Raw genomic sequence first — 18,154 nt, forward strand, 5'->3', positions numbered from 1 at the left:
TTATAGTGAACTGATTTTAATTGTGGAGAGAGGCAGTGTTGTGTATAATGGTTAGAAACAATGATTTCCTACCTTGCTCCCCCATGATGTTGGATTGTAGCGCTCCTCATTCTCAGTTACTATGACCAGTGGTCAAGGGTCTTTTGTCTGATATCTGGAGATGAACATTGAGAACCACTGGGTTGGAATATTAGATTAGGACTGAGAAAACCCAGGTTCAAATCCTCTCTCACTGGGTAACCATGGACCAGTTACTATTTCTCGGCTTAATCTATTTCACAAGGCTGTTGAGGGGCTAACAGGAACAACCATGTATACCTTCTTGAGCTCTTTGGAGGAAAGGCAATAGCATAAATAAATATAAATATATGCACAGTTTTGGGAAAGATGTCAACCTCATCACATGATACGTAATGAATATTACAGAGGGTTGCATAACATCCTATAGTAGAACAAAGCATGCCTCAAGTTGATCGAGCCTGAGTTGTCCCTCAAGCAAAGAAAGGAGCTGTTCCCTCTCTCTCCCTACCCTACAACTCTGTGTGTGTATGCTGAAGGGTTTTGTTTTGTTTTTAAAAAGGTTGAGTTTTGGACCAGAAACCTGAGAAAAGACTCAGTTTGTCTCTTCTCACCTCCATCATCCCAGTGGTGGGAATGGTTTGATAATATTCAGGTTTGACAGATGATTTCTTTCATAAATGAATGTGCTCAGATCATAATAGTTGCAACAGAATTGTTTGATTACCTGGCAGCAGCTTCTTTCTTTCTGATAGCTTTTGGATCACCTGTTTGCTGAGAGCACTTGACAGTCTTCATGTTTATTACCCAATTGAATGTCAGTAACAATTGTGGCTAAAGATAAACAAAAATGCAAGTACTTGTTGACCTTGACTTTTTTTCCCATATACTATTGGACTTGATGGCTCTATTGCTGTTGAGCTGATAAGGATTATAAATGATGGTTTTAAGGGAAATGTTTTATTCCCAGCGGAAAATACCACATTTCTGTGGGAAATAGCAGCTGGTTGGCGTCCTATGATTTACATAGTTCACCTTCATTTAGCTGTGGGAAAAAAACAGAAGAAATGTCCCCTTTTATGACTTTCATATCTTTACAAACATGAATTCCTGCGCTGTTTGTGAAGTTTCTCTGCCAGATTGTATGCAATCCAGAAATAAAACCAGGAAGAGGCCTCTCCTATTTTATGATACACTGTAAATAAGGCATTTTGAGTCTTCCTCATTTCAAATTTGTTTCAATAGCAGGTGCACAGATAAATGTTTCCTCATATAAGGTGAGTAATGAGGAAATAAGAGTGTGTTTAAAACTTAAGAGATGGTAGCTGTACATGAACACAACAGACCAAAGCTATTTGAGAAACAAAACAGATGGCCTGGCTTGAAGCTCAGGTGGTTTATGTGCCCAAATTTCTGGGAATATATGTCCTGTGCAGTGGTTTGGCCTTTGCTACTCGTGGCCGCCTGGCCTATAGGCTGGCCATATTCTCTGTTTTACTGAGGAAAGTCTTCTATTTGGAGGCCTACCAATAGACTGTCTTGTGTTTCAAAGGTTTCCTATGTTTAAAAGGCTGTCCATAGGGGCCTTGAACTCACCTGTCAGGAGCACTTGGACAGAAGACTGAACATATATCTAGTGCTTCCTTGGAATAAACCCGTTGAAATGAAAGGAACAAGCTTGGACAAACTTAAGTTCCATTTATTTCAGATGGGTCTAGGCTAAGTTGGACTAACATTAAATACAACCCTGTTGTGAGATGTGCTGCATTTCTGTTTATATTTGCATCTGTATGTATCAGTCAACATGTGTAAACATTATACAAATTGATGCCCTTTTCTGTGGTGGTGCATTTCTTTTTTTATGGGGCAGCAGCTTTAATTGGTCACGCTAGGCTGTGGGTGATGGTGGGGGGCCACTTACAGCTCTTACCTTGTGGTGGGAAAATTTAAAAGCCTTGCCAGATGGGATGCCTCACGAAAGCCTTCAGCAGGTCGGGATGGAGGCATCGGCCACTCAGAGAGCACGGCTTTCAAACAAATCAAATAAATATATGAAACAAGCATGATGGCTGTTCTGCCGGCAGGATCTAGGCTATCCTGGCATTTAGTCCCTGACCCTGCAGGACATGTCTTTGTGAGGTCTTTATTCAGTTTCAAGGCTTACTCTGAAACATTCTCCTTGCTCCTATGAATGGTTCCTCTTTCTTGACTCAGAAATGTCCCAGCAGAGTGTCTGTGTGAGCATGTGTGCAGGTCCATGTGTGCCTTTATGTGAGCATGGAAAAGCTATAGTAAACCATTATATTGTTGAAAGGAATTCCTTGTCGGTAGGTGCTCAAGATTTATAAAGCAGATTTTGTTATGTAATGATAATTTTGAAAAATCCCCACCATTTTTTTATTTGTTCATTTAAAAAATTGTCCTTGATAGCTGGCTTTATTGCTTCATGTTGGGTGGAATACCCTTAGAACTTTTTTCATCTGTTTTGATCTTAAATCTTTGGAAACATCCAACAGATACAGAGATTTTCCTCTACGTAATTTTGAGACTGGACTGTATGTCTTATGAGAAGCCTTGGTGCACCTCAAGCTGTGGGATCTTTGTTTTTAATAGAACCCCACTGAAAAATAGTTGTTGAGAAGTCAGAGCAAAGTACTTAGTTTGTGCTATAAGCCCTACATGGATGGAAGTCCTACAGCTTCTAGCACATTTTTGTACACAAGTACATATGTACATCCAATTTAGTACAGATCAGGAAGTCTAACATTTAGAGGTTCAGGCAGGCAGTCTTTTTGCCTTTTGCAGTTAGTTTGCCTGGAACTTCTGCTCCAGGCTTAGGTGTATTAAGTAGAGACAAGAATATTGGTAATGGAAGAAGCTCTTCTTGTTTGAAAAGAACTTCTGGTATTTGGATCAGTGGTCATTCTAGCAACAAGTACAAAAAAAGACAGAATATCCAGAGCTGGTTTATCTGTCTTCTAGTTCTTTGTCTGAGTAGAATGATGTAAATTGGTGACCTGCAACAGCAGAAGTTTGGACCCGACGGCCTTCTAACTCTACTATTCTATGTTTCTGTGATACCCCTTCCAGTGATGTAAAGATGGGCCTTGATACTAGTACTGGATATTCCCTAGAATAGGGATGGCCCATGGAGGTTTCCTTTCTGGTCCACAATGGTTTGGGCCTTCTCCCTGTGCATACGCCCAAGCCCCAGTTTGGTTTAGAAGACCAAGTTCATGTCTCTATAGAAAGTCTCTATACAAAAACAAATGAGGAATGAACTGTTTTCTGATGTCAGTTTTGCATATTTCCAAAGGCAGTCTTTAGGTGAGATACACAGATTATGTCATGAATGGTTTCTCAGGGTAAAGGGGAATAGAAAATGTCATCCCTAATCTTCACTTTCTATGTGCAGTATATGACACAAATGTGTGTTCGTGTATATATGAAGAATGTGTGAACCTAATTCATAGGATTCTTTCAGCAAGTGGCAGCTCTTGGAAAAATGAAGCCCGTAAGTTTGTGGATCTACCTGGGCTGCATTGCAGTCCATGTTTAACAGCATGATCCTATGCATGTACATAAGAAGAGCCAAGCTGGATCAGAGCTGGAGTACGTCTAGTCTTGCATTCTGTTTACCTCATGGCAAACCAGCTGCTTATGCTGCAGTAACCCCCTTCTGTGCAAGTTCCCCAGCAACTGGCAAGCATAGTCATACTTCCTCTCATCTGAAGGTGGCACATTGCCTTCAGAACTAGTAGCTAATAATAAACTTCTCCAAGTATTAGTCTAACCCCTTTTTCAAGATATTAAAATGGTTGGCTATCACTGCTACTGTGCAAGTGAATTCAGTAGATTAACCACCCATTGTATGAAGAAGTGCTTGTTTTTATTCCGCCCTGAGCCTCCTACCATCAGCTTCATGGGATGAGCTCAGATTCTAGTATGAGAGAGGGAGAGAAATGCCTCCCTAACCACATTCTCCACACCATGCACAAGTCTGTACACCTCTGTCATGTCTCCCCTTACTTGTCTTTTTTCTAAGTTAAACAGTCCCAGCTGTTATAACTTTTCCTTATAGGAGATTTGCTCCAGCCTCGATCATTTTAGTTTAATTTAATTTAAATTTAATTTAATTAAAACATTTCTATCCCATCCTTTGCAACAAGCCTCAGGACGGCTTACAAAAGAAGCCATCATTTTGATCATTTTAGTTGCTGTTTTCTGCACTTTTCAAAGTATACTATATCCTTTTTAGGCGCAGAGTGAGAACCATACACATTTTTCAAAGTGTAGCTGTGTCATAGATTTGTATAAGGGCAGTTTATTATTGGCAGTTTTTATTTTCAGTCCTTTCCTAATTATGCTTAATGTGGAGTTTGCCTTTTTCACACAAGTCACACATTGGTTCAGCATTAAGTAGTAAACCACAACCCCAAGGTCTCTTTCTTTTGATGTCCATTCTCCCACTTTGGAGAGATCCTTCTGAAGCTCCTCAAGTCCCTTTTTGTTTAGACAGAAAGAAGTCCTACAGCTCCCAGTATTCCCCAGCCAGCATGGCTCATCAGTTCTTGCTTGTATGTGGCTCTGCACCACATTCAGTCATGCATAGTTGCAGCACCCATCAACATGGCAGGGTGGGGACTGGAGGGCACAGGGTCCAAGCACACACCTGCCCCCCCCCCCCCCGCTTATGGTTAAATCCTCTTGGGAACTTGTGAAAGTTTATGTCAGGCTGAAATCCCAGGGTTCTAATTGCATGGGGAGCAATTGCTTGAAAGTGTTCCCTTTGTATTTCATATGAGAGGCCATGTTGAACCTCAGTCCTTCTAGATCAGTATTTTTGTAAACGTATGCAATGCATGAAGAGGCTATTAGTTCAGGTTGAAAGTGGATTTTTAAATACAAGTTCCTTGAGAATAGTTATATGGACTGTTTCTAAGAAAAGGGGTATAATGAGGAATGTGAATAGCAGAGGGATTTGAGAAAGCTTAGATTCTGGTGGATAATATCCACCAGTTAAAACTGCCTTCATGTTTATTGGCTAAAAATGAAACTACTCAGCCAGCATTGATAGAAAGAAGGATTCTGTTCAGTAGCAAGAACAAATAGGGTAGCTGAAGAAAAGATGGCTACTTCCTGGAAACACATAAAATGTAAAATTTAGACTGAGAAAGCTTAGGACTGTTAGTATAGACTGGCATCGTGTGTGTTTTAAGTAGGGTTGAATTTATTTAGTTTTGAATAAATGCTGGCTTCAAATGCTTAATAACTTCATACAAAAAACTAGAAAAAATAGGTGTACTTTTCTGCCTGTAATTGAAAACATCTTTGATTAGCACTGTATAGCAAGCACTTGGTTAATGTATAAATATAGTTTGGAAATTTTAAAAACTGTGTAGAAATTCAGTATTTACAACCCCTGAGCCTAATGCCATGCCACCCTACCAGAGGTTTCTTTAAGCCTTTCCCTAAAGTTCTAAGCAAGGAAAGAAAAACATCCTTACTGAAAAAGTAACCAAGACTACTGGTTTCATAATGGTAGAGGAAGGACTGCAACTAAGATTTTCATTCTGACAAAGAGTCTGTTGTGGCAGTCCATGGCCTGGTTCAGATGACTGTGATGTATGACATTGTAAATAAGCATCAGGACAAAGCCCTTTTCTTCTTTGGGGTCTTGTTAAGCACCAGGTTCTGTGAAAATCCTGGCTTATATTAAGCTACAGTTCTCTGTTACGTACAGTTTGGAGAACTCTGCATTGATGTTGGTTAATAAACCTGGGATATGAACTAGTTTGAATGAAGCCAGTTCACAGGGGAGGAATAGTCCAAGAGAGGCTGAATCACAAAGGAATTAGTTGGTCTGCTTCCACTCCCTTTCTCTGAATTATTTTTCCATGTAGGGGGTGGCTAGGAGTAGGTCCTGTGAAGCCCCAAATCTACTTTGGGTATAGCTTGGGAATTCAGATCCAAGTCTATAATGTAAATCTGATCATGCCTGGAAATATGTTTAACTGAAATTACTGAGATGCAAATGTGTACTGGATCAGGACATAATTTTTTTCTCTAGTAAAAACACTATTTCTGTGTAGCTGATACCTTAATCTTGTGATTTGACCATACTCATGGACATTTTCACTTTGCCTTAGCACTTTCCTTAGTAGTAGTATATATTAAATGTTTACTGTGGTATGTTTTTGTGTGCCGTATAGGTTAACTTTTGAGGCAGTCATATATATCACTGTATATCATAAATTCTATTATTTATTTATTTAGAATATTTATATGCCGTCCTGTCAGGAAAGTCTCAGGATGGCTTACATAAAGGCTTCTTCATAAAGGCTTCAGAAGATGGCTTCTGATGGCTTATATACATCAGAATTTCATAATAATTTACCACAGGCTTGCCAGTGACATGAACATTTTATTTCACTCTGTAACAGCAGTCAGTAAAAGCTGAATGGTCGCTAATTAAACAACAAATGGAAGAGGGTCATGGAATAAAAGTCATTTTAATCTCAAAAATCACAATTTTTTCAAAGATGAGAGAGAGAAAAACCCGTTTCTGTACATGTATATATCACCTTTCTCTTTTAAGGAATTCAAGGCAACTTACAAGGTTCTTATCCATTTTATCCTCACAATAGCAACAATCATCCTAAGAGGTAGCTTAGGCTGAGAGGGTCTGGTCCAAAGTTACCTTGGGAGCTCCATAGCTGAGTGGGGGACTAGCACCCTGATCCTCAACCTAACACTTTAACCATGATGCCACGTTGGCTTGCAGTCTTCCTAATTGTGAAACCAATGGCCACTAATAGGTACAGTTACATGTTCCGAATAGCTAATTTAAAAAAGACAATTGGAGTAGATGAGGATTTGATTTCTTGAAATTTGAAGATATAATTAATATTGACGTAGAGACCATTTGTGAACCACTAACATTGAGGTTTGAAGGAGCTGCTTGTTTTTGTTAGAAGATGGGTCTCCTAACAAACTGTATTAAGATTGCTAATATCTTATTAAAAGTAAAATTGCATATTGTATGAATTTCCTAACAAGATCACTGTATGTTTTTTTAAAGTTAATAAAATGATATGTGGATTTATAATTCATTATTTCCCTTTGAATAATTTTGGTATACATTGTCTTTTCTTCTCAATATTATTAGTTTTGCTTGCAGTTTAGGTTGGCATATATGGAATGACTATCATTAAAATTATTTTTCAAGTTTATGGTCTCTTATACTTTTTTATCAGTGGTGAGATTCATAAATACAATAAATAAAACATTAATTATGAATTGATACTTATATTAGATTTGCTTTTTTAATACTTGATGAAATTGGAATTGTCCTACACATATTACGTTGATTCAAACACAGCATATACTGTTACAAAACCATTGTGCTAATTTTAGCTTGCAAAGAGGATGAAGACAAAGTGCCTATTGCTAGTTTTGCCATATGTTCTCTTGGTGATAAGAGTCAAGTATAAAATATTCCACTAAGTTTTATTGTTTCAAGTACTAAATGACTGGGAAAGAGTTAAAATCCTATTCTGGCAATATATATGAAATAATGAAGTAAAAGAAGTCTCAAAAGCTGGTAGATGAAATCTGCTAAATTTTATTTGGATTTCATTGACTTCCATGGGAGCCCAAAATTTGGTTTGGTTCATACCTGTGGCCCAATTCTATACCTTTCTGGTATGTAAACCTTAAAATCAGTTTGAATAAGCATCTGTCTTTTCCAGGGAGATTGATGCAGCTATTCTGCCGTGCTTTAGGACTGTGTTCAGGATTCCCAACCTTCAAGTCAACTGTGGAATGATATATTGATTGTAGTGAAGCTTTGAGGAGCTTTAAAGTGGAAGTATGTTTAGGACTGTAGCCCTACAAGCACAATCCCGTGTGTATTTAGCTAGGAGTAAGCACTCCTGGATTCATTCGGGCTTTCTCCCAGGTAACTGTATAAGATTGAAGCCTGAAAACCTTTTTGTGTTTGGAATTGTTGATTTGTGTCTTTAAAATAGCTAAAGCACCACAGTGAATTTACATTTGTTTCAAGCCTTTCTCTTCCTATCCCCTAGCCTCCCATACACTTCTGAGTTTTTAACTTAGGAAGTGTTTGTGTATTTTTCACTGATAGCCCTTCACAGTGAAGAAACGGATGGATCTTCCCAATGTGGCTGAGTGTTTGTCCATGGAACAAGCTGTGTTGCAGGCTTGGAGGGCTGGGTGGAAGTTTTGTGTTAACAACTGGCAAAAAGCTTGACCGTTAAGTGACCTAGGTCAAACAAACCCCCAACTGAAGAGTGCTGTTTTGATATGGATACCTGCTTGGTTGGGGCAGCTGAGATAAAAGAAGGGAAGGGAAACAAAGTAATCACTGTTGATCTTCAAATTGTATTAAAAATTAACAAACAGAGGGACAGGTAATAGGATGATTCTCTGCGTATGTGTGTCTGCGTGCGCCTGTGTGTGTAATGGTGCATCTGTACAATATCATTTGGCCAGGACTGATTGTAGCATTGATTTCAAAGCATCATTTTGGACACAGATGCAGAGAAGGTATTTAAAGAGGGCTTGTTTCTTGGTCTGATGTAATGTGATACCACATGCAGCTTAGAAAAGAGGTGAATAAACAGTCTAAAAGCAGCCCTGATGAAAGTGTTTGATAAAATATCTGGCAACAAAAGGTGGTGAGCCTACTATTGACTATTTTCACAACTCGTTTTTCTTTGTGGTTTCTTATGAACAAATGCATTTAAGAAAATAAGCATAGTGGCAAGGTTGGGTTCCTATCACAGTAGCACACATGCTCTTGAAAGTCAACTTTGGCAGGAAGCTCATTGTGTCTCTCCCCAACAACTTCCATTGCATCTGTATCTCTCCAGTTCATTGCTCACCACATAGAAACTAAACCTCAAGTTTCCAAGTGAAAAGGTCCCATCTTTCCCAGCCACTAAATTTAATTTAGCATCTGTTTCCAGAACCAGCCACTACTTATCTACCAAGAATGTCTTTCAGGAAGTTAAAGAAGAGGAAAAATGGGTTTTCCTTTTCTTGGTTTCCACTGATGGGAGCATGGGTTCCAATTCCCATGATGGGTCACTGTTCACCTACATACTTGTGTTCAGGTGTTGTTTAATTTGGAAATAAAAGATAACTGTATGTTTGTTGGTTAATACTTTTGATGTCTTTCTTTGTGGATTCTTGAAAATGCATTTTTTTCAGAGTGAATGTTTCATTGTACATGAGGCTCAGATTTACTTAAGTGCACACACACACATAGGCACACATGCTGCTTAGCCCCTTGTTTATAAATAATGCATTATATTATAAATAATACAGATATTCAATATTATTATTTGCTTGTTGATGAGCAGAAGTGATTCTAAGATGGGTGGCAGCTAAATATTCCATTCCCAGTTCTGCTGTTGATCAGATGTACAATCTTGAACTTATTTAGTTGTCACTCTGTAGTACCTCGCAGAAGGGTTTTAATTAACTAATGTTTTTAAAGGATGAACAGATATTAAAGACATTGCAGAGAGGCTTGGAGGAGCTGGTGTAAAACCTGTTAACTACATTACAGTCAATAGCATTACCTCCCCCACCACCTGTTTATGCCAAACTACTTTTCTCTGCATTTAGAATGCCAGGCTTCCATGCCTGCCACGACCTGGCTAAAATTAAGTTCTTTTTGAAGATCCATTTATTTCAGTGGGTTTTTTAAGTGTTTACAATTTGTTTATTTTGCCTGTTCGGTTGTGTGACCTGTTGCTTTCTTTTAGTAATTGACAATGTCTTCCATTCTGCACTCAACTTGCGTCCATGTTTATTTGCATTTAAGCATACTTCTGGTTTCTATTTTCTATTTGTGAGTGTATTTGTTGAAATCTAAGTATGGAAATGCATTTACTTATTATAACCCTGAAAAGGTTATAGAGGCTGAAAGGCTAAGGATTCCATCTGTGTTTTGTAGACATACAAACATGTTTCTTCATATTGCTGTTTCCAGGATGAAGTGATTGCGTGTGGTATTCTGGTTGAGAGTAAAAAGAGATCTGTTCCTCCCGCCCTCACCCTGACTCCTTCATATTATAAGCGATCACCCTATTACATATCTTGCTAGCATTTACATTTAAGACATGCCACTTTGAGAAGCCATAAAGCTCAGGAATGTTTGTGATTTTATATATCTGTAGCTCTTTCTGTATGTACAGTTGGCAGTTTTGTGTCCTTGTCTTTGTTCTTGAGAAACCTTTCAAGGCTAAGCATGGTGGAAGATGCTGGTGGCACGAAGCTTGGCATATTTTTGATGCAGAAAGCTCCTCTCAGAATCCTGTGTTTAAGATTGACTGGGTAAGATTTAGCTGCTCATCTTACCTTCCAGTTTCTTCTTCAGCTTGGTATATGAGTTTATGTATGGCCCTTACAGCTCTTAGTAGGAGCAGGCTACTTTTATCGCTTTGATGGTCAGATGGTTACATAGCAGGCCTAGGGAAATAATTGGTCTGGTTTGCATAGAACATCTATTTTCACTATTAACTACACATCGTTTTAGCACCTGTTTTTTTCCGAGCTCTCTTTTTATGTTACCTTTATTGCTGGGGCAGTGATTGCATATGGCTGCTCAGGACCTATGGTCATGTGAGAAACATCTCTCCTAGAAACTGAGACAACCCTAAAATGGGTAAGAATAGGGCAACCTGTAGAATAGGGGAACAGTAGGACTTTGAAAATGTGAACTCTGCTGTACTATAAGCCACCAAGAATGAGGTGAGGTTGAGAGCATTACATATCCTTTAAAATATGGCATTTTGTCTCTTCTTCTTTCAGTGTGTATTCAAGCGAATAGTCCATGTGTATCCTGTATGTTATTTATAATGCATTTACCTTGGACAGTACAGAAGAATGTAAGAAGAGCTATGCTGGATCAGACCAACATAAAGGACATGTCTAATATTCTGCTCATACTGTAACCAACCAGCCTCCCAAGGAAAACCCACAAGCAGGACCTGAGGGTCCTACCCATGTTCCCAGTAACTGGTACAGAGAGGCATACTGCCTCTGACACTATTGCTGTCAGGAATTTAATAGCCTTATCCTCTATGAATTTCTCCATCTTATTTTAAAGCCATCCAAATTGCAGGCTACCACTACTTCTTGTGCAGATTAATTACTGTTTGAGGAAGTACTCCTCTTCTCTTTTTTGGATCTTTTCTAAATTTCTTACTAGTCAGCATCATGGGATGATTCTAGGTTCTAGTATTATATAAGAGAGAGAGGAAGAAAGAGAGAAAAAAGTTTATATATCCCTTTACTCTCTATCATGCATGACTGTGTTCACCTCCATCATGTCTCTTCTTACTTGCATTTTTCCTGAGCTAACCAGTCCCATTGTAATTTTTCCTCTTAGGAAGTCACTCCAACCCCTTGATCATTTTAGCTGTCTTTTCTTTTTTTTCCTGGGCATTTTTTTTTTTTTTGCATTTTCCATGGTATCTTCTTTTAGATACAGTGACCAGAAATGTACACTGTATAATCACAGCAGTTTTATTTTCCTAATTATGGAATGCAGCATGGAATTTGTCTTGATCAAGCAACCCACGCACTAGGTTGACATTTTCACTGAACTGCCCACCACAACTCCAAGATCTTTCTTGATTGATCACTGCTACCTTGTATCCCATCAGCTTACACTTGAGGTTGGATTTTTCTGCCCAAATCTGCATTGCTTTACACTTGCTTACGTTTAATCACATTTATTCTTTTGATGCCATTTTTGAACTGTTGCAGTCTCTTGATTTTGCTATCCTAGTTAATTTGGTATCATCCGCAAACTGGGCCAAATTACTGTTAACTCCTAATTTCAGAATGTTTATGAATAAGTTGAAAAGCATTGCCCTGCCCTGTTCCCTATGAGAACCCATTGTTTACATGCCTGTATTGGGGCAGTTTACCATTTATTTGTAATCTGTGCCTTCTGTTCCTTAACCAGTTACTGATCCATAAGAGGACTTCTCCTCTTATTCCATGACTGTGGAAGTTTGCTCAGGAGTCTTTGGTGAGGAAGTTTGTCAAAAGCCTTTTGGAAGTGCAAGTAAACAATGTCTCCTGGTTACCCCCACTGAAATGTTTATTGACACTCTCAAAGAATTCTAAACAGTCAGTGAGACAGGATTTACATTTGCAGGAGCTGTGCTGGTTCTTTTTCAAAGGGCTAGCCCTTCTACATGCTTACGAATTTTGTCTTTAGTAATGGTTTCACCAGTTTGCCCAAAAACTGATGCTAAGCAACCTGGATTGTAATTTCCCAGATCACCCCTCATCCCCAAATCCCTTTTTAAAAAGTGGTGTTATATTAGCCATTCTCAGGTATAGAAACTGATCTTAGTCTCAGGTATTGAAACTGATCTTAGGGACACGTTGCATATTTTTCTAAGAAAGTGAGTAAATTCAGTTTTGAGCTCTTTAAGAACTATAGGATGGATATCATCTGGATGCAGTGATTTATTAACTTTCAATGTGTCAATAAGGTTGAGACCTTCATCTTTTGTCACCACTATTTGTCTCATTGCTAAGGCTTCTTGAAAACATCAGTTCTGGCACAAGTACCTGTCATACATCTCCTGTGACTATAGATAAGAAGAATGCATTCAGGTTCTTCACAATCTCCTTGTCTCTTTAAGTAGTCCTTTAACACCATTGCCATCTAATCACCCAACTGCTTCCTTGGCTGTTTTCCTGCTTCTGGTACGCTTAAAGAGTTTGCCTTGATGTTGCCTTAGCAGCACTTATTGGCTGCTTGCAGCACCTTTGTACAAGCTTGTGCTCCATTTGGTTTTCCTCATTTGGGCAAGATGTCTTCTTTCTGAAGGACACTTTCTTTTCTCTAAAAACGTCATTGATATTGCTTGTTTTTTCACATTTCTAGAGAAGAAACCTGCCAGGAGCCATCTCCATTGTATCTCCAAATAGCTGTGTTTAACTGAAGATGCAGTGAAAATGAGCACCCGGTGCTAGTAAAATCAGTGAAATAGGTCTGTTTACATTCCCTCTCCACTAACTGAAAGTGTGGACAGTCAGAAGACTTTGTTCTTAGTAACACCATGTAACCAAATTTGTTTGGTTGTGTAGTCCTACAAGGGGGAGCTGTGGGACAGGCAACTAGCTCTGCCTTGCTCTACTGTTTCTGTTGGCTTCTGTGAGTGGAGGGTGACTGTCTATAGTAAAGACACTTCTCCATCAGTTGAAACTTTCTGTGTGATCATAACGCGAGATTTTCCAGGGTGCTAAATTTCATGAATTAGTCAAGATGTATAGAGGAAGCTCTTGCTGTAAATAGTCAGCCTCTAGGTATGCAAGGCAAGAACAGCAGTGGAGTGAGCTAAAGCTTGCATGGTGTTCAACTCCCTTGCCTCATGAGAAAACCCTATATGTGTAAAACCCTGGGTGCAAATCCCCTATATGCCTCTGAGTAACAGTGGCACCATGGCCTTGCGGCACCATGACAGCTTCAGTCATCCCTGGTTGACTGAAATTACTTCCTACAGAAGAAAAAAAACTCTAAAATGAGCACATTCTCTCTGCAAACAAATGTAAAAAGTCACTTTTTGCTTTGAGAATCAAACTTCATAGTGTTGTGATAAAGGTTGTTACCCCTGGTAACTAGTTTTGCCCTTCCAGTCGGAGCACTGATGTGGTTTGCGATGGCCTGCTCAGAGTAGCCCAAGCTTCTTCATTTTACCAAGAGAATACAAATTAGACATTGTAATAATGGTAATACCTCAGATATGCAGATGATACCACTCTAGTGGCAGAGAGTGAAGAGGAACTAAAGAGCCTCTTGATGCGGGTGAAGGAGGAGAGCGCAAAAGTTGGCTTGAAACTCAACATCAAGAAAACTAAGATCATGGCATCCAGTCCTCTCACTTCCTGGCAAATAGATGGGGAAGAAATGGAGGTAGTGACAGAGTTTATTTTCCTGGGCTCCAAGATCACTGCAGATGGGGACTGCAGCCAAGAAATTAAAAGACGCTTGCTCCTGGGGAGGAAAGCTATGGCAAATCTAGACAGCACACTAAAAAGCAGAGACAGCCTGCCAACAAAACTGCGTATAGTCAAGGCTATGGTTTTCCCAGTTGCAATGTATGGCTGTGAAAGCTGGACCATAAGGAAGGCTGAGCGCCAAAGGATTGAGGCCTTTGAATTGTGGTGATGGAGGAGACTCCTGCGAGTCCCTTGGACCGCAAGGCGATCAAACTGGTCAGTCCTGGGGGAGATCAACCCTGACTGCTCTTTAGAAGGCCAGATACTGAAGATGAAGCTCAAATACTTTGGCCACCTAATGAGAAGGAAGGACTCCCTGGAGAAGAGCCTAATGCTGGGAACAATAGATGGCAAAAGAAGAAGGGGACGGCAGAGGATGAGGCGGCTAGATGGGGTCACTGAAGCAGTCGGCGTGAGCTTAAGTGGACTCCGGGGGATGGTGGAGGACAGGAAGGCCTTGAGGAATGTTGTCCATGGGGTTGCAATGGGTCTGACACGAGTTCGTGACTAACAACAACAACAATAATGGTTAGTGGTGGCTCTCATATAGCTGTGATAGAATAGGATTTGAACCTGTGAACGTGGTGCTAAGAGCAAAATAACTGATTTGTTATCTTCTCTGTACCCCTTGCGGTTGATGGGAAGGATACTTGCAGTTTCTGTCCTGTTTCAGAACAGTCTGGCATGAGGTCAGTCAGTCACATACCCAATTTAGGAACTGCAGTGGAGGGGAGAAACATTAGCAGTTGGTTAAAAAAGTCTAAATACTGTCTCATTCAATAAATACAAGGGTGTATTCAGTTTACGCTTTTACTCTTGGAAGTTTTCCGATTAATCTTGCAGTGGTTATTTTATATATACTCCATTCTTGAAGGTGTTCTGATCTTGTGTCTCTTGCTATGTTAATTTTAAATTAATAGCATGTGCACACACACACTCGCTCTACGCTCTTTTTCATTTTTACAGCTGAAATCAGGGACAAGTCAATATTGTGCCGCCCTACTGGCTTTTCCTTCCCATCCTGCTATGAAGCATAAATTATCACAACCACAAGTTTTTCATATCAATTACTGCAAATAGAAACAAACAACCTTTACATGACACTTTGACCCTGCCTTGTTGAAGGTGACGCCTAATAAAAACAAATAAAAGTGAATGTAGAACAACCTTATTCTATATCCATATCCTGGCAAATTGCAAAGGAGGGCATGTGCACACCTCGACACCGATGGATACTGGGGGTTCCCCTGACCCTTTATTTCCCAAAATGTGTATTATGTTGGAGAAAGGTGTACGGGTAAGTCATGCATGCCTGATGCCGAAGAAAAGCCTGTTTGTGCCTAATACATTGGAGAAATTCTTCAAGATCAGTTCATCCATATGAAAATATGACCTCTGTGTTACTGGCAAGGTCAGCAAGACCTGTGGTGTTCTGCAGAATGAGGGCAGGTCGCTGGAGTTAAAACTGCCTGGGGGCAGGTTTGACTTGCACACCTAATTTTCTAAGATTTAGAAAAACAAACAGCATGCACAGCACAGAATGTGTTAAAACTTGTTCTTTTCAGCCAGTGTTCATCTGCTTCCTACTTTTTTCTCTCGTTCAGACACATTTTAGGCTTCCGATTCTTAATTGCTGTTCAAATTATTTTAATGTTAAGTAAGTTTTAATATATTCATTTTCTTCATACCCTGTTTACATAATTTTATAGATGGGAGCCTAGAGACCAGCTATTTATATTTCCATCATCTATTTGTTTTTCTTATCTGTTGTTGGTTATTATTTTTTTGAAAAGCTGTTGGTTTCTGTAATCATAGTACATTCTATGTACTATGTGTACGAGTTAGTTTTTCTCTTGAATGCTGTTTTGTGTGTCAAGATACATCGAAGAGGTATTTCACTTGTCACCCAGATAATTTGGAGGAAGAACAATTCCCATAACAGTAGTCCAAAGCTGTATTTAAAGCTTTCTAAGGTTGTATCTAGTGTTGTGCCTTACAGAATGAAAGGGGGGGGGGTCTCCCTTTGCTTCACGTGGACTTGGCTGAATCCTGTGCAAACACAAGGGCTTTAACGGGACCTGTTTCACCAGCCATGTATCTAGAGCAGATTCCCCCAGCGGTTACGTGTTCTCATAAGAGATCTGATGGAACTGTTGTAATTAAGGAAGGCAAATTTCCAAACTAATAAACTTTCTGAAGTTATACAATGTCTGTTGTGATCCCACAGAACTTACAGACCCTCAGTTTATTTTTTTTTTTTTTGAGTCGTTTCATATGTAGATAGAAATGTATTGGGGGTTTTTTCCATGCTTTGCTTGCCTTGAGCATCCTGTATACCAGAGGTGGGCAAGATACATCCAGTAGTCCCCTTCTGTTCTAGCAAATGTCATGACAGCATCCGAAAGAATTTTGTAACCTCCCCAGGTCGTGCTTTTTAGTGGTCTGTAGCACTAAAAATGGCCCAACTTGCTAGATTGAAGAGTGATGTGCTACCAAAATATGGGGGCAAATTGCCATGCGTATCCTTTTGGGAAGAATGTGAACCTTCAGTGGATGGCAGCCCATGCAGAGGTGCCTGTGAGGTAATTCTAGGGGGCTGAAAATGGCTCCTGAACACAGCAAAGTTTCTGACACCTGATGTGTGTTGAAAATCAGTTCACAAATAGTGACTGTGACTGTATTTACTTTTCTTCGTAGGTCCCCCATCTAAATGATGCGGGTATTGGTAAATACTAACTATGTAAGAGGGAATGGCTGCTGTCCATAGCCTACTTAAGCCTGACTAGTTGTAGTATAATCAGCTGGGTTGGTTTGTGGTTTCTGCACTGAGCAAGGCTGTGAGCAAGGCTCTAATAACACAAATGTTGTATTTACCCTTTCATAAAACCCTTATTGTTGCTGTTTTTAGTCCGCTTGAATGCTTCTTTTTGGGGATAAATATAGGATATCAAAATAAATGATAAGAATTCCATGATTAATGTATGAGGAGGAGAGTGACCAGACTGAAGGCTGTCCATGAGTTAAAGGAGGGAACTTCCACTCGGCACCTAAACTCCTATTGTGATGTAGAACACAGTGCAGGGGGAGCCACATGTATGCAGCGGGTTCTTCACCACCCCATCCAAAATAGGCTATTCCTTCCTGCCCCCCCCCCCCCAGCCCCGTTTTCTCCCCGGCCCCAAACAGCATCCCCCCCCCCCTTCAAATGGACAGCCGAGGAGGGAGTGTGGACACAGCCTTACTCTTCCTTGTGGAGAAATATTGTACTTGCATAGACTCTTCTTAATGTGCAGTCTGCTTGCTGCTGCTAAATGGGGAGGAAACTGTTCCCATTTTGCACATGTCATTTATTTCATTTCAATTCCTTTTATGTTCCCAGACTTACCTCTGAAACTGGACATTAATTTCAGGGTTAAGCCCAACCTGGCGAAGCCTTTGGTAGTCTGTCTCCTTGCAGCAAATGTGGGATATCTCAACCCTACTTTAAATACAAGCCTATCCCATGAAAGACCTTTTATCCATCTCAGTGTTGTCTGTGACAATGTCTCATTGACACATTTCTCACTACTTCTGCTGTCTGTCCATGACCACTGTTGGTGTGCTTGAGATTTCTGGTCCACATTGTATGCTTTTGGGCCAGCACATGACATGAGTAAATGGCATTTACATTTATCAGAGGCATGAAAACACCTATATGGGCAAGTGCCGCGATAACATTCATGACACCATTTTTATGAAGCAGAATGTAGCAGCTAGAATATCATAGGATATCACGCTTGGAGCATTCCACACTTATGTAGCCTAAGTACCAGTTAGCAGGGTATCTGTAGGGCTGCCTTTTCCTGTATGAACCTGACTGGGCAATACATTCAACACCAGTCTTGCTTGTGCTTTCCTGTAGTTTGTACTATAGAAAATGTGGTTGAGACACAATAGGACTGTGCATGTGCTTGCCCCAAAACATGAGTAGGGAGTGGGCTGTAGCCCCTTTCCCTGACATTTGCATGCATAGTATAAACCTCTGCAGATAAGTGCACCCATCTGTAGGACTGGGTGCACAGAGGCTCCTGTGTGAGCCAGT

General features: G+C 39.9%; 1 protein-coding gene across 3 annotated transcripts in view; it reads left to right on the top strand.

Annotated features, from left to right (window-relative positions):
- The window catches only part of MEIS1 (Meis homeobox 1), a 171,159-nt gene that overhangs the window by 52,135 nt on the left and 100,870 nt on the right, over window positions 1–18,154 (top strand). The window lies entirely within an intron of this gene.

Source organism: Varanus komodoensis, unplaced genomic scaffold (genome assembly GCF_004798865.1).
Source record: "Varanus komodoensis strain SLA01 unplaced genomic scaffold, ASM479886v1 scaffold7_3, whole genome shotgun sequence".
In the NCBI taxonomy this organism is placed as follows: domain Eukaryota; kingdom Metazoa; phylum Chordata; class Lepidosauria; order Squamata; family Varanidae; genus Varanus; species Varanus komodoensis.